This window comes from Coloeus monedula (assembly GCF_965178545.1).
Source record: "Coloeus monedula genome assembly, chromosome: 15".
Classification (NCBI taxonomy): domain Eukaryota; kingdom Metazoa; phylum Chordata; class Aves; order Passeriformes; family Corvidae; genus Coloeus; species Coloeus monedula.
This window is the reverse complement of record NC_138795.1, coordinates 2,484,046-2,500,722: the sequence shown is the minus strand read 5'-3', so window position 1 is coordinate 2,500,722 and position 16,677 is coordinate 2,484,046.

Genomic DNA, 16,677 nt, shown 5'->3' with positions numbered 1-16,677 from the left:
CGCCCATCCCGGGGGCTCTCCCGGGCCGCCTGCCCGCTCCGGGAGCCTTTCCCTGCCGATCCCCCCCGGGTTTGTGCAGCCCTCCCGTGTGTTCGGCATTCCCGTTTCGCCCCTTGCAAACTGTGTTTGTATTTTAAGGAATTTAAGAAATAATTTTTAAAGCCGCTTTCCGAGCTCACCGCCTGGCAGAACCGCTAAGCACCGGCCCCTGGTCCCGGGCTGGGATTGGGACCGACCCCGTTGTTCCCAGACTCTGGGAGCGAGGTACTGATTTCTTCCCTGCATAAAAAAAAGCAATGCAAGGAGAGGTACCAACACCCCAAGTCATAAACCAAAGCCCCCAGACTGCCCCCCGACTATCCGCGGGAGGTTTCCACAACCCCTCCCCATCCTGTTCCCATGGGGAGAGGGGCAGAGGACCCTCTGCCCACCCCCAAACTGCCCAGGGACAGCAAGAGGTCCTCCACAGTGCCCGGCTCCTGCCTCTCCTCTGCCTCAGCCCCAGCCTCTCGGCCGCTTTTACAGTAGTCGCTATCAAATGTCAATTATTGGGAGTGAGAAACAACAAACATTGTAATTCAGCACAGTCACAACATCCTCTGAGAGTGTCTGAGACTGTCCGGCCGGTGACAGGGCGATTAAGGGGACCTGCAACCCCTCCTGCCTCGGCCGTATCGGCCCCATCAGTAAACAGGGATGGAGACAGGGTGGCTGTGGCCCTGGGACAGAGGATGAAAGGCTGCCGGGGAATGGAAGCTGCCTGCAGCCTCCCTCCCAACCCCACGCAGCCCCCGAGGTAGGATGGCACAGATAAGGAGCTCCCACCTCCTTCCAATGTCTGCAAATGCAAGAGGAGCCCGGGGTGCTGCTCACAAAGCCCCCTAAGGCAGCTGGAGCGTAGGCCCCTGTCTGGGGCTCAGAGCTGGGCAAAGAGGGAGCTTCTGCCTCATCCCAAAGAGAATCTGCCTCGAGCTGCTCACCCCAGAGAGCCAGAGGGACACGGGATCTGTGACAAAAGGGACCAGAGTCTGCCATCCTGAAGCAGGGCCATCCCTCACCTGTGCAGGTCAGGGAGAAGCAAAGGCCACTTGCCCTCATTTGGAACCATCTCTGAGGCTCTGTGATGGCTTTGCCATCTTCCCACATGAAGCTTTGTACTGGGAGGACGCACGCTCCAGATGGGAGAGAGGCAGCAGATTGACCAGAAATTGCCCTGCCTGAAGACAGTCAAGAGTGTCCACCTTCCCAGAACTCTGGGAAAAGAGAATAGAGGGGGCAGGAGAAACCTGGGTTTAAACTGATGAGTGGTGGGGGGCAGTCACAGCTTGCCTGAGCTGTCAAATGGTCAGAATTGTGCCATCCCACTCTGGGCACCTGGTGTCACCACCACAGGGCCTGGCCAGGGTCAGAGCACATAGGGAGCCCTCAGAAGAAGGACAAGTCATGAGGAAAGGCATTAAGATTTAGCTAAGACTTGAACTTTCAGAAGCTGGCCCTGAGGAGGGCCCTTCACTAAGTGGACAAACAAGACAGACAGCAGTGAAATTCAGGAAAAGCCACAGGAAAAAGTGGCTTCCCACATCAACATAGAACCCTTCTCACACACTCCCAACATCCTTTCCCTTCCTCAGATCCCGCTATTTTCTTCAAACATGTTTATATTTTCCTCCCATAATATCTCAGAGCTACAGCTACCAAGAGATCTGACTGCCCAGTGGGATTTTCCCTGCAGTGGCTGTTCTTGGCACCAGCTTTGGGTCTGAGCTCCAGGACTGCACTGTGCTCATTCTCAGCAGGGATGCATGTCCTGCAGCTCCTGCTCATGCACTCCCCTCCTCCCAAGGCTTCCCCACTCCTGTGGGAATTGCATCACGAGCAGATGCAGGGCAGGATAAGATGGGGGGGCTTGGAGCAGCAGCCGGAGCCTTGGAGCCCGTTCAGAAAGCGATTTAGGGAGAGGACACGAGCACAGCTGGCTGAGGCCAGGCAGGCAGCGCTGGCAGGGGCACCAGCAGCCACGGCAAAAGACCTTCCATCAGCTGGATTAACGGGAAGTGCGAGGGAGATACAGCAGGAATTAACCCCCTGCACACTGATGTTGGCCAAGGGGGGCTTCCCTGGGTTCACAGACACCCCATTGCTCCCATTCCTGCTCTCCAGCTCAGCCTCATCTCCAGCTGCAGCTCCACAGCAGCTCAGCCCACAGGGTCAGGCCAGGGCAAAAGGTCCCCCCAGGACTTCCAAGGCACCGCGGCTGTGCTCCTCTGAGCCCAGTCCTCTCAAAGGCTCAGAAAAACTGCACGTATCAAATCTGGCCTGTTCCTGTCTGAGCCCAAAGCGTTTCCCATCTAGAGCAACACGAGAAAAGGTTGCTTGAAAAGGTTGTTCCAGAGGAAAGTGCAGGATCCTGGCGTTTCCCCAGGGAATATGAAATCAGAGATCCTCCCAGTGCCCGGGGGCATGCTAAGGGGTGTAGGAAAAAAGCTTTTAATAAGATTTGCGCTTGGATTTGATCTCGCTCTTCCCTCAGATTTTTTGGGGATTACGCAGCCTGGCACTGGCATTCACTGCTCTGTTCAAGCCCAGCTTTTTTTGGGGGGAATTCAGTGCTCCAGCTCCACCTGAAGGTGACAGGGCGAGAGCAGCTCTGTATTCTTGAGACGAACTGCACATGGCAAGTTTATTCAAACTCTATGGAATCCACACAATTTGTACAGAAATGAGCTGTCAGCTGTAAGGGACGGATACCAAATCCCTTGCCAGTTTCGTAGGAACTGAAGTAATTGTTTTTCCCAAATAACACCCCTGCAGTGCCAGAATTTTATTCCTTAAGTTCAAGGAGTTTTCACATCGGAAGTTATTCTCTGGAGTCCGAAAACAAGATACGGTCCTGGCAGGAATTAAGCGTTTCAATGTTCCTGAGAAGCTCGGCAGGAAAACAACAGATCAACAACCCTCTCTCGCCAGCCCCTGCTCCTAATTCATCTCACTGACATCGCTTTAGATCAGTATCAGCAGTAAGTGATTTCTTGTTAATGGGGATTATTAAGAAGAATCAACACCTTTAAAATGCCACTCCAAAGCGAGAAAGGGATGGGCTTTCAGGCTGGAGTCCGAGGTTTCATTCCCAGGTGGTTTGTTATTGCCTAAAACACGAAATTAACGTTACATTTGGACGCAGAAAGAGAGGGAAGCAGAGATTTCTCCCAGCAGATCAAGCACGGGCAGTGCATTTGTGAAAGTTCATCAATCAAGGTTTAGCAAAGTGACACAGAATACATTACGTGAAGATCTCTACCTGTCTCCCGCAGTCATCTTAAACCCTGCCACTCCAGCGTTTCATGCAGCAAGAAAGACCCATTTAGAGACAAGATCACCCCGAGCAGCCCATCAGCCACATTTCCTATTGTAGTCCTGCACAGACTGGCCCCAGACTGGTGCTAGAGCTGATGGGCTGCTGAGATGAGCAAAACCAGGTGAGTTCCTCTGTCTTTGCAGGAAGGAGTTACTGGAACTTCAAACGAAATATAAATTATTTCAGCAGAATCTGGGTGAATGTGCTGAGATCGAAAATAAACTCTTTTCCTGGGCACCAGGGAGAGAAACTCACATTCAGAAGAGCAGAGCAGGGCATTTTTAATCCAGCTCTGTGTGCGAGCAGTTGGAGCACTGAGCCCACTGAGACTCTAACACATCTCAAGTTATCCCTGCTTAAAATAACATATTTTTTTGTGTCAACAAAGAATCACGGTCAAATGGCTAAACCACAGGTCTAAGCCAGGAGATTGGGCACTTTTCCCAACCCCATTAAAGGGGGGCATCATGTTTGCAGCAGGTTCAGCTCAGTCCTGCCCACTGTGAGCAGTCCAGGGGTTCTCCAACATATTTTGCAGAGTTCACTCAATACCTGCTCAGTTTGGAGGGCTGGAAAAATAAGTTATCCAAAAGAAAAACAAACAAACTTGTAAATGGGAATTAATCTCTCAGTGGCCAAAATAATTTTATTCCTTAGGGGTGGTTGAGATTAATTGGTCTCAGGGAGACATCCCGGAGCTGAACTATTAATTGTGGAGATGGATGAGCTGAAGGCATGAATGACTCTGCTGTGGAGTTGGCAAGATCAGGACTTAACAGGCTCAAATAGGAAAAGAAAAGCAAATTTCTCAAGTATTTCAAACTCTGAGCTGCTTTAACAACAACTTCGTAAGAAACAAACAATTTAGAAAGGTGTTTTAGAGTTTTAGTCCTAGAACCAACAAATCTGGTTGTTGAATAAATTAGTAACTTCCACAGCTCAAAACACCTGCTCTCAAACGTTTTCCAGGGGCTCTGTGCATTTGCAGCAGGATTTGGTGCTCTCTGCTGCCACAAGAATACACCAGAGTTTATTTTAGCACAGCAGACATTTCCTAAACAGATTGCATTTTCCTCCTGCATAAGCTTGGAATAAGTCACAATATTAACTCCTAGAAATTGCCCCCAAATCCCAGCTTCCTGGCCCAGGATGCTCTTGTATTCCTTGTTATCTGTGCAGAAGAAAAGCTGCTGTCAGAGCAGTGGAGGAGCAGCACACAGACATGGGCACAGTGCTGGCTGGCAGCAAGAGGAGCCGTTCAAAAACAGGCCACCAAAAAAAAAAAAATTTCAAACTCGTTTCAATCAAATAAGTAAGTTTCTCACATTTTTAAGCACCAAAAAGATGAGAATGAAAACCCACTGCCTTGACTTCAAATCTAATGATATTAAGGAGATGATTTTTGCTGTTTCAAAGGAGGAAGATTTAAATCTCGCTTGACTCGAGGTCTCGTGCTGCTTTAAGCATCGTGCAGCATCAGCTGCTGCTGCTTCCCTCTCTCCATACACCCTCAGAGCCAGGTCCAGATCCACCCTGCAATTACACACTTCACTTTACAGACATGGCTAATCCTACTGGAGATTCCACAGGGACACGGAGAGGGCTCAGGGGGAAGCAGACGGCCACGCTGACACTCAGCCTCACCTCTGGCACCCTCCCATGCCGAGGCTCCAGTGTCCTCCTGCTATTTATTGCTGGTTGTGAGGGTTAGAGGCGTTTTTGTATTTGTTCTGGGTTTTATTTGAGTTGTACCAGCCAACTCCACCCCCAGGAGATGATCCAGAGGCTGAGCATCCATGGGGATTGCAGGAGTCCCCATCCCGGAGCCATAAACACACAGGCCTGCTCAGAACGTGGGGTCCTCACTGCTGTCTTTAGGAACAGCCCTTTCCAAGCAATGCCCAAAAGAAATTGCTTTACTTCTCCATGATTGTGAAGAAATGCAAGTGTAATTGCTGCCAGAAAGAGATGTTCTGTCCTATCTCCCATCCAACGCACACAGGCATCCAGTGTGTCCCTCTGGGATCAAAAATTCACCTTTTAGATGCACACAGAGATTAATTAATTAAAAAAATATCAGTGAGAGCTGCTGGTTATTGGCTTCTCTGAGAGCCAGGCCTGAGGTGACCATTTGCCTGCTTAGACACCAGTTTAGAGCCCACCAATATTTCACCTCGAGAACTTAAACCTAATTAATTTCTTACACAATGAGACATCCAAACTGGAAACCAAATTTCCCGCTTGAGTCCTCAGTGGCAGCTTTACCTACAGTGTTTTGGTTTCGAACACACCAAGATTATTTCCCAAGGAGAATATAAATATTTGGTATTTTCCCCACCAAAAACCCCAAAAGTCAGGGCACATGAGAGAATCACCCCCCACGCAGCACATGGGAACAACAGGGACATTTCCAGGTTAATTTCTAAATATCCTCTTCAATTTTCTTACTTTCCCGACCACCTTTCCAGTCCTATTGGCCTCAATATTCTGGCTGTGGAAACGCTGTGCTCTGCCCCTTTGATCAGCCCCTGCAAAGCCCTTTCATGTCCTGCTGTCTTCATTACCTCACGTTTTAATTGCTGGCCTTGCAGGGGACAGACAGGTGGTGCGAGGTCACAGCAGGAGATGATGGATGGATTTTGGCAGTGCCTGTGCAGATGACACACACCCAAAATCATCCTGTGGGGCAAAACCCTGGCCTTGGGCTGGGGATCAGCAGGGCACCAACAGCATCCCATGGCTGCAGCCAGCAAGGACCTGCTTTGGGTCCTGTTAGTTATTATTTCCTAACCACACTTCCACGGTTCCTTCAGGTTAGGTTTTCCCCCCCACACAAAGTTATTTATCTGAGCACCATCCCTGCAAGCTACTGGGACCAGCATTTCACACCCCAGGGAAATGAAACATCCAGAAACAGGAACTGAGCTCAGGTAAAGGGCAGGAGTGAGGCTCAGAGTGAGGCACAGTCTGGAGAGGCCATTTAAGCAATTAGTTCCCACTTTCACCATCTTGTTGTTAAGATAACATCACAAATTTCACAGATTTTGGTGTGTACCTTCACAATTCATTAACCCAATGCTTTCAAAAAGTCTTCTTTGAGATCATTCCTGTTTTATCAACTAAGACAACATCATCTTATTCACTTCTGAGGGGCATGAAAGTAGGGGAGGTTCAAAATCAGTTGAGAGAAACAACGTGGGCCTCAGGTCTTCATTCTGTATTTTTATTTTTTCCTTAAATACAGAATTGATGACTTTGGATTTTTTTTTTTTTTTTTTTTTTGGGTGGGGGGGTGCAAGGGGGGGAGTCACTGACATTTTGTGGAAAACTTCTTGGGGAAAAGAAAAAAATCTTAAATAAAAATCAGTCTGGGAAAATCCAGCTCTGCAGAGTGCTTGTTATTGCTACAGCATCCAATGCTTGTTGCTTTGGGATTTTTTGGGTAAACTCAAGAGTTTTGGGATCTTGAAATAGAGAAGACAATTTTAATTGTAGCTCTGACACTCGTTTGTGGAATCCTGAGATGGTTCTTTCACCTTGTGTGGCATTAGAGAGGCAGAGAATTCAGGTGAGGAGCAAGGATCCTCCATCACCTGGAAATGCTGCAAAGGCAGACAGAAATCCCTGCTCTGGAGTGCCTGGATGGAAAAACGGTGGGGGAAAGTGAGGGAAAGCCTTTGCACAGAGAGGAACTGACTTTTGAAAAGAGAAAAGGCTTTTGCTGCCCTGAGCTAAAGATAGGATGAGCACAAGCAGCAGCTTTTTAAAGCAGCAGATCCCTCCTTATCACAAATCCCGAGGAGGGAACAGCACTTCCATGGAATGTGGAGTTTCAGAGAGCTTTTCCTCCAATCCAGCATCACCCACAGGGTGAGTCTCTGGTCCTGCAGGGACCTGGCTGGACCTCAGACACCTGGAGGGACCTTCCCTGAGCTTCTTCCCTCATTTTCATCCTGATTTGCTGCCTGGGTACCACCTTCCTTTATCATTTTGACTTTTGACCTTGGGACAGAGGGGCTCTGCTGTGCCACCAGCGCCGCTTCCTCCCACCCCGGGGATGCTTTACAGGAAGGGCACTGAGGTGATAGATCTGTCAAGAACAAGGGTCAAGTTTATGTTGATCTACAGGTGTTAGGAGCGTATTGATCCTCTGATTAAGGTCCCTGAGAGGTCGCCATAAATCCTCAGGGGGATGAAAACGCCACATAACTCGCTTACAGATGTTGCAGAAGGAGCCAGATAAAGGAAAGCAGCCGCCCAGCAAGTGTTAACAGACACCCTCAGAGCAGCAGGTGAGGCCACGGTGTTGTTTTGCCCTAAGCCAGGGTGGCCAAACCTATAAAAAGGTGAAAACATCGAGCAATTCAGGCCTTTGTCAGGGCAAAATAAGCTCTTTTGTTTTCGCTCAAGCTGGGATGGTTTTGGCTCACCCAGGACTAGAGACAGCCTTAGTACAGACACTTTGTCCTTTTTGGTCAGCCTCTCCAGGCACTTCCCTGCCAGTGGGGAATTATACCCGTGTAAGAAGTGCTTTTGTGCACAGTCACAGAATGGTTTGGGTTGGAAGGGACCTTAAATATCATCCCATCCCCCTGCCACGGGCAGGGACACCTTCCACTATCCCAGGCAGCTCCAAGCCCATCCAGCCTGGCCTTGGACACTTCCAGGGATCCAGGGGCAGCCACAGCTGCTCTGGGCTGTGCCAGGGCCTGCCCACCCTCACAGGGAACAGCTTCTTCCACATATCCGACCTGCCTTTCCCCTCTTTCAATTTGAACCCATTCCTGTCACTCCAGCTCCTGATGCAGGGTCCCTTCTTCCACCTTCCTTCAGATCCTGGAAGGGGCTGTGGGGTTTCCACACATCCTTCTCTTCTCCAGGGTGAACATTCCCAGCTCTCCCAGCCTGTCCCCAAAGGGAAGGTGCTTCAATCCCTTTTATCAACCTCGTGGCCTCCTCTGGACTTGCTCCAACAGTTCCATGCCCTTCTAGAATAATTTTAGAATAGGATAACTCCATTGGAAAGGACCTACAAAGACAATCTTGTCCAATTCCTTGATTTTGCTGATAAAAAACCCCTTGCATCGGGTACAGCCACAGCAGATATGTAAAAAGAATCCCCTCCTCCGATCTTCCAGCTCCTCAGGCAGCACTGAAGTTCCCCAAAGCATTTGACAGTGACCAACACACCCCCTGTGACCCCTGGAGCCAGGGACCAGGCAGATCTTTCCAGCAGCAGCAGCTCAGGGTTCCTGTAACTGGATGATTTAAGCCCAGCAGCTCTGGCAGAGCGCGATGCTCAATCCCTTTATCATGTCTCCTCTCCCTTCAGCAGCCAAAGCCAGGGCTAATTTTAAAAAGCAGCGATATGGTGCTGCTGCAGGAACACACGTTGCAGTTGGCTGCTGGGAATTGAAATAGAAATGGGCATGGACTGCTCATGGACTGCTCTCCAGTTTGGATGTTGAACATTGACTGCAGCCGAGGTAAAATGCACAAAGAGAACGAACCTGTTAACTTGTTGAAGCCCAAAAGTCACAAAATAAACCTGGCAAGTTACTTTATTTGAGTAATTTTGGGGGATTAATAAACCAAAGACTGAAGTTGTTTTAATGAAAAAAAGTTAATGATCAAAACCAAATTTTTACCTGACTCTGTTCTTCTGGAAGAATAACCCTTTAGCTTATTAAATCAAGATCAATACCTTGCATTTTCTCTCGGGTGAGCAGTGACAGGACCCAAGGGAACGGCTGGAGCTGTGTCAGGGGAGGGTTAGGCTGGATTTTAGGAAAGGGTTCTTTACCCACAGTGCCTGACCACCCTCTGAGGGAAGAGCCTCTCCCTAAAATCCAGTCTAAACCTCCCCGACAGCTTCATTTCTCCCACACCTTACTGTGAACCCAGGACTGGAGAAAGTTTTGAACCCATCCTTGCTGCCTTTCTTCCATGTTGAGCCCAGCCACGCTGGGCCTGGCAGGTCTTTGTTCAGGGAAGCAGAACGTGGTGCAGAACTTTATTTCACAGTGCTACCTAGTGGCTTCTGCAATAAACGATCCGCTCCTCAAAACGCTTCTCCAGACAGAACCTCGTTGTGGAGTAAATACAAATGACAATAAAATATAAACTTCCACCACTGCCTGAAACGAGTTAAATTATGGGAGGGGTGAGGTGGGGGGGAAGGTGGGGAATTAAAAAAAGAAGGGAAAAGAAAGGAAAGCACACATGCAAACGAATCCCAGGGGTTTCTGACTGGATATCCACTTGCACCAACAACCCCATCCCAACCTCCTGCAGCTGTCTGGGATGCCAGGACAGGCAGCACCTTTATGCAACAACCAGGACTTTTCCTCCCTCACCACTGCCAGGGATTGGCACAGGACCACGGAGCAAGCAGCACCCACAGCTCTTCAGAGACTGTCTCTGCCCCTTTCCCCCTCTCTCACAGCGCCAGTGGTGATGCCAGATCTGTGCTTCGACTTTCCCAAATTTCCTGCCAGCATGGGGACACTCAGAGTGACAAAGCCTCCTCCCCTGCAAAAACCCTTCCACACCCCTCTCAAACTTTCCTTTGCTCCATAACTGAACCAACTTCTGCTCTGCTCAGGATCACCTTCTTCCTGCTGCCAGTTTATACGGATTTACATATTGATCCGTATATTTTGCAGCACCACAGGTGCCTTGGCAAAGGAGCAGCTCTGCTGTCCTGTGTTTGCCCACACCAGACAAGGTTCAGGTGCTGCAGCAGCACAAATAAACGAAGTCCTGTTAAAATCTGACAGCTCACACAGAGCCAAGGCTGGCAGGATAGAGTGGAAGATGTTAACTCCAAGCCTGAGACACAGCTGCTGGATGTGACAGTTTTCCCATATTTAGAAGGGGGAGAGCAGTCCTTGCTTCCCTGGGCAATGCCTTGGGATCACCAGATGAAAGGAATCATGTAAGTACTAAGTAGTATTAATAGTCCCAGGCACAATATATATATATGAGAATAAATGGCCAAACAATACTTAACAGTTATTTCCAATAGCAGCATTTGTATAATGCCATCGACACTCAACTGCTGATAAGCTGGACACACTTAAGGAATTTTAATAAGCCTTTGAAAAGCTTTAACTGATGTGAATTAAGCCCTGAGATAATTTAGACGCAGGGCTATCATTCTTCAGTTAAAAATAATTGATCTTGGATGTAAACGTCACATCTTGCACCCCGGACTACAAAGGCAGAGAAAATGTCATTTGTCACCAGCAGTGTCTGGGGCTGATGGACACGTTCCGAGGGACCCCCGGGCTCTGCTCGCCCACAGGAACTTCTCCCGTGGGGTCAGGGACGAGGAACCTCCCAAGAATGAGGCTGAGATACGTGAATTAACACACGGGTGCTTATTGCTACAAAGTCACTGGGTCCAGTGCCCCGGGCGAGGGCAGAAAGAACTGCTGCTGTCTTTTGGCTTTAATCCACCAAAATAGCTCTGCTGCCATTCCCTGCTTGCAGGGGCAGAAACAAAGTTTTCATCTGCAGTTTAGTTCTGAATATAAAAGTTTCTTCTCCTTCTGTATTTACTGCTTGTTGTTGCAAGTAAGGCTTTCCCGACCGGCAATTCCTCACTATCTTTTCTGGAATCCTCTGACAGACACATCTTTTTGACAAGGTGATAAGACTAGGAAGCTCTTGTTGAGATCTGTAAGTCTAAATATACACCCACATCTTCACAAAAATTAATTAACTTGTGTTAATGAGAATGTAAATTCTCACCTGTTCTCTTTCAGCATGGACATTACCTTATTTATTGTCTACAAAGTCGTTTGACATTAAGTCTGAAAGATCAGGAACAAAGATTGGGTCAAAGCCTGCAACTACCAAAGACAAAACTATTTTAAACGAATCTGCAGATAAAGAGAATGGCTGTTTTGGTTTTCTTTTTCCTCAATTTTTAAAAAATTCATTTCTTTTTGTTGGTTTTCAATAAGCAGATTACTGGCACAAGCCAGTCAGTGAAAGCCAGGAGCCACTGACATTAAACTATTTTCATTTTTGCTGTAGCTACTTACAAACATCATCTCTGACATTTAAACAAATGGGAATAACATGATGATTCCTAGCAGCATTTGCAATTTCATATCCAAATGAGAAGCAGCAAAAGCAGCACCTTTTAAGAACATGGCCGAGAAAGGAATCCTTCATTATTTAATCCAAAATACTCAGCATTGATATGCATATAACACATAACATATATATCAATATACAGAACAGGAGAGGGCTTGCTTATGCTGGAAACAGCAAGTTATATGTGGCATATATATATATATAATTATAATATCTCAATATACTGAGCAGGGGGAGGCTTGTTTGTCTTGGAAACATCAAGTTATCATCAGACACAGGACAGGAGGCCGACCGGATCAATAGACTTACTCAATATAGAAAAATCTTATCTTCCTTTCAGGCTGGCTGGCCATAATGTCAGCACCCAGATGCCTCTGACAGAGTTATCTCCCATCAGCAGCGGCAAAAACTGCTCAGTGCTTGGGTGACACCTACGAAAAGCCAATAACCCAAACAGGAAAATTTTGTCCCGCTGTCCATTTTGAAGATAAAGGGACACCGAGCCGGCCCTGCTCGGTCTTTGAGGCTTTATCAGGACAACAAAACATCGCTTTGGGTTTGGGTTTCACAACCCCATCCCCTCGGGCCGACGCGAACTGAAGAACTCGCGGGGACAACGAGCCCAGACCCCGGCGGGGTCAGGTCCCAAAGCGTCCCTGGATGTGACACTCAGCCCTGCCGCTGTTGAAAAGAAGAAAGCGAAAAGCTTTCATGTCGTTCTATATATACGCGGTTCTATCTATAGGGCCTGGTGTGCGCTGATGCCCGCGGAGACGCTCTCCCCGCCTGCCCTTTGGGCGCTTATCGCGGGCCCCGAGGGACACACGCGGCGTTATCGCCGGGCCAGGCTCAGAGCAGCCGAGTGGCATTTTCCTTTCATGCCGCCACCGACACCCAGCGCGGGGCAGAGCCTCCCCAGCGCCCCGGCACAGCCCCCGGCCCCGCCCGGCACCTCCAGATAAGCGGGATGCAGGAGTGGGCTCTGATGTCGCAGCAGGAGCCAAAGGTCGGGAGCGATAACATCTGATCAGCCTCATGTTGAGGTTAAAAATAAAAGGAAGCCCAAGTGGGAGCGGTCCAAGGCACGGCAAGGTGTCACAGCAGCCTGTGCGCTCGTGGGAGCGGGGATCATTGTCCCCCAGTGGCCCAGGGCCACTGCCTGCCCCATGGCACTGAGGCAGGAACAGCCAGGGCAGAGCCCAAAAGGACTGCATGGATCTTGGTGCAGTGTCTGGATGACCTTCACCAGATTTGCTTCTCAACTCAGAGTCACGGAAGACTGAGTTGGAAGGGAGCCACAAGGATTGTCAAGTCCAGCTCTTCGGTAAAAAGCCCACTTGGGGATAGGACCCACAGGCTCGGTGTCATCAGCACCAGGCTCTGACCAACTCCAGCCCAATTATTTTTGGTGGCTTTGCAAGGCTGCAGGAGCCTCATGATTCACTCAGCATTTTAGGGGCCAAGGCAACAGCTGGAGGTGCTAACCTGAGTGGAGATCTCCCTGGACACCACAGGAAGGGCCAGGCTCTAAACCCAACTAAGTTAATAAAGATCCCAGTCCCTTCCTCAGACTGCAGCTCTCTTTACGTGGGAGAGGATCAAAACCTCAAGGCACAGTTACAGTGAACCACCACCTCTCAATCTGTCACCCAAAGAAATCAGCACAGTCTCCATCACAGGTTCCTGTGAGAAAACCAAACCTCAACTCAGTGGAACTGCCATTCCCTTTGTGGCACAGGGTTTGAACCATTTATATAAGCAGGCAGATAATAATAAACTTGTATTCATTCAAAGCCTCAGCCTGAACAAGTCCACAAACAGCTTTCTATAGCAGCAGGATGATTTAAGAGCCCCTGGATTTGGCATTTGGTTGTGGTACAAAGCACCTGCAGCCTGTTTGGAGAACACTTCTCACCTTTGTGGGACAGGAACACAACAAACACTCAGGCACCACAGACAGAAAGGGCTTTGGAGCAATGTACAGTCACCAAGACACCACATCCGGGGAAAGAACTTGCTTCAGATTCTCTTCTGTGAGAATCACACCATTGCAAACAGGGAGGTGAAGCAACACTAAGCTGATTTCCATCCCCCACTTTTTCCAGAGGAGAGCCCCACATATTTGCAGACAAGTATGCACATGTCCCCTGGATATTCTCAGCCCCCAAAGATTCCAGCCTGACTTGCCTGGCTTGCTCTGGGCCACTTGGCATGTGATAGCAGCCACACACATTTGGCAGAGACATTTTTAGAAACCTCCAAGCTATGAATTCACCTTTCCATTTTGGTAAAGTCAGTTATGTGGAAAGCATTTCAAAAGCATGACTTCAAATACAAACTTCATTTTCCCTGGATTCTTGGAGAGGGGGAGGGAATAAATAATATTATCCTCTTCATTTGTTTTCCCAGAGTTATCCTATAATATTTCTGTATTTGATAACACCACAATCAACAATAAAATAATTATGAATCAAATCAAGACAGTCTTTCTCAGCAGAGCTACAGTATGCTAAATTTCCAATTCTCCTCAGGTCCACGTTTATTGCAATCACTAAAAGGCAACTTTCCAAGGAAACAGATCTAAATAAATGCTCTGGAAGTGACCCTCATGCAGCAGGTTTCAGGGATGTAATGGACACCTGGCAGGCACCTGCTTCTGCCCACAGGCTTTCCACCGTGGCCATGTGGGAAGGGAGACCAGGACTGGACCCACACCCACAGCCCACCACAGCTAAATATCCAACAGCACCATCTGACTCCTGACACTCCAAGGGGCAACTTCAGGCACTTTTCCCTTTTTCCACAGGTGCTCAGAAAAAGCAAATTGCTCTCAGTGGGTTGGACTCCACAGAAGAACCTGAGAGACTCCATGGACCTGAAAGCTCTAAACCCCTCAATGTGCTGAGACATCAGAGCTGCCCCATCCTCATCCCTAAGTGGCTCCAGCTGCACGGCCAAACACCCACAGTCCCTGCAATGGCTGCAGCCCCCTTTGCCTGCAAGACATAGTTAATGAAGCAGCACTCAGCTAATGAGCAGGAGCTCATTAGCCCACAGCTGCTTGATTGCTCCCAGCTGCCTGTCTCAGCCCCTGAACTCCACGGCAAGATTTCAGCTCTTTTCAAGCTCCGAGCAGTTCCTTACGCCTTGTTTTAAAGTAGTGTTGTTCTTCAAAGGAAAAATACTTGTACTGCAACTGTTCTGTGACAGTAAATCCCACCTCTGCTCGCAGGGAGCACATCTGGCACCTGCTGCCTTTTGGTGAGGGATGGCTCTGGAGTAACAGGGGCACTCCTGTTTGCTTTCACTTGTGTCTGAGCCCTCCAGCACAGCCCTGAACATTTCTCCAAAGCCCTCTTTCTTTCTTCCTTCCCTCCCAAACACTTTCTGCTCCAGCACTTCTGGAGTCCCTGGTCTCAGAAGGGCTCCAGCCCTTGGCCCCCAAGTCATGCCCAAGACCAAAAATGCTCTGGCCATTCCCTTCTCACCAGCCCTGACAGCTCTGCAGCACTTGTAAGACAGACACCTCAGAAAACGCCGCTCCCTTTCAAAAAAGCCAGCATGAGACCATTTTTTACCCTTCACAACACAACCTCAGGCACACAGCAGCAAGACCCCGAGACACAACATCCTGAGCACAAACACAAACCCTCTGCAGACCCAGAACAACTGCCCAGGCACAACTTCCCACATTCCCTGGACCAAACAACAAAAAGCCAGACACAACCACCTCCTCTTCCCACAGTGCTGCTCTCTCTCTCTCACTTATCCAAAAAACCAAGAAATCGAGTCCTACCTTTGCAGCAAGAGCAGTGTCCATGGGCAAGGAACAAGGCAGACACCAGCGTGGAGTCTGCAGGGAGGATATTTGAGCACCACCCAGCCAGCCCCAGCTGGGCACTGTCAGGGCTGATTGGGGCATCCCACCGTGCCAGGAGGGATCCAGGGAATTCCACCAGCTGTGCTCTGCTCCAGCACCCACCCACCAAGCCAGGGTGGCTGCTGAGGCACCTCTTGAGGTGCTTCACCAAATCACCCTTCTCACCCAAGAGAAATAACATTTATCTCGCTGCCTCCACTGATTTTTTCCTTCCAGGTCCGTGGCCCATCAGGAGCCGGGATGATTCCTGGCTGTGGAAGGAAATTATTCCAGTACCAAGTGCTGCAGAGCAACCTGTTGCATTCTGGAATTTCTACTCTTCCCCTCTCCCAAAAAGTCCAGCTGTTGCTATTTTTTCCCAATTCCTTTGTATCTAAGGACTGCAAATTGACAGTTTATGCAGGTAGTTTTATTTACAAAAGGACTGGATTTTTGAAGCAGAATAACTTCTCTTATTCAAACTCAAAATGTGCATATTGTCAATTTATTTCATTCTTAGTGCAATTCTGTATTTTGGGAAAGGCTGTGAGGAAGAACTGCCCTGAAATACTAGGAATAAACAATATGGAAAACTGCATCCACTCTGTGCAGTCTGCCTGTTCCAGGGCTACAAAAGAGGAGCAAAACCCCCCAACTTCCAAATGCACAACTTGGCAGTAATTTTGCAAACATAAAGCATGAAGTGAAATGATATAAAGAAAAGGAGGGAAAAGGCTTCTGATTCTAACAGGTTGCCAACGTAGTTCTCATATCTATTGTGTGAATTAATGGTAACAAATGGGGTTCCCATTTTTGCTTTGCTCAGAGCCCTTCCAAGGCCAGTGGGACAGAGCCAGGCTGTGTTGTGCTCCCAGAAAAACAACCCATAAGCAACCACTGCTGCTAAAGAAAAAGCAGAATTTTTACACTGAAAGGCTCTTTCAAGCCATCAGACTTTGTTTTTAAACAAAACCCCGTTGACATGATACAATAAATATTTTATTAATGGAATGTGTGACCTTTCCATCCTTCCTCTTACTCTCAGCACCTTACACACAGATGGCAGAGCAGTTTCCAGTCCAAGCCAAGGACAAAACTTAATTTCAAGACAAAAAACCAGCGAGGTTGAAAAGTTCAAACTGGCACCTTTGAGTGCCCAGCCCCTCAAGTGTTCGATTCCCCAAACCCACAGGCAAATTGGCATTTCTTCTTTCCACAGCGTGATCTACTAAGCTCTTCTGAGGCAGATCACAAGCTCCGTGGGGACAGCACAAATTCCTGCCAGCTCCAACGCTCCTCCAGCTATTGCAATATCCCTTTATTATTCCATTTTAAAGCCCCACTGTTATCAACCGTC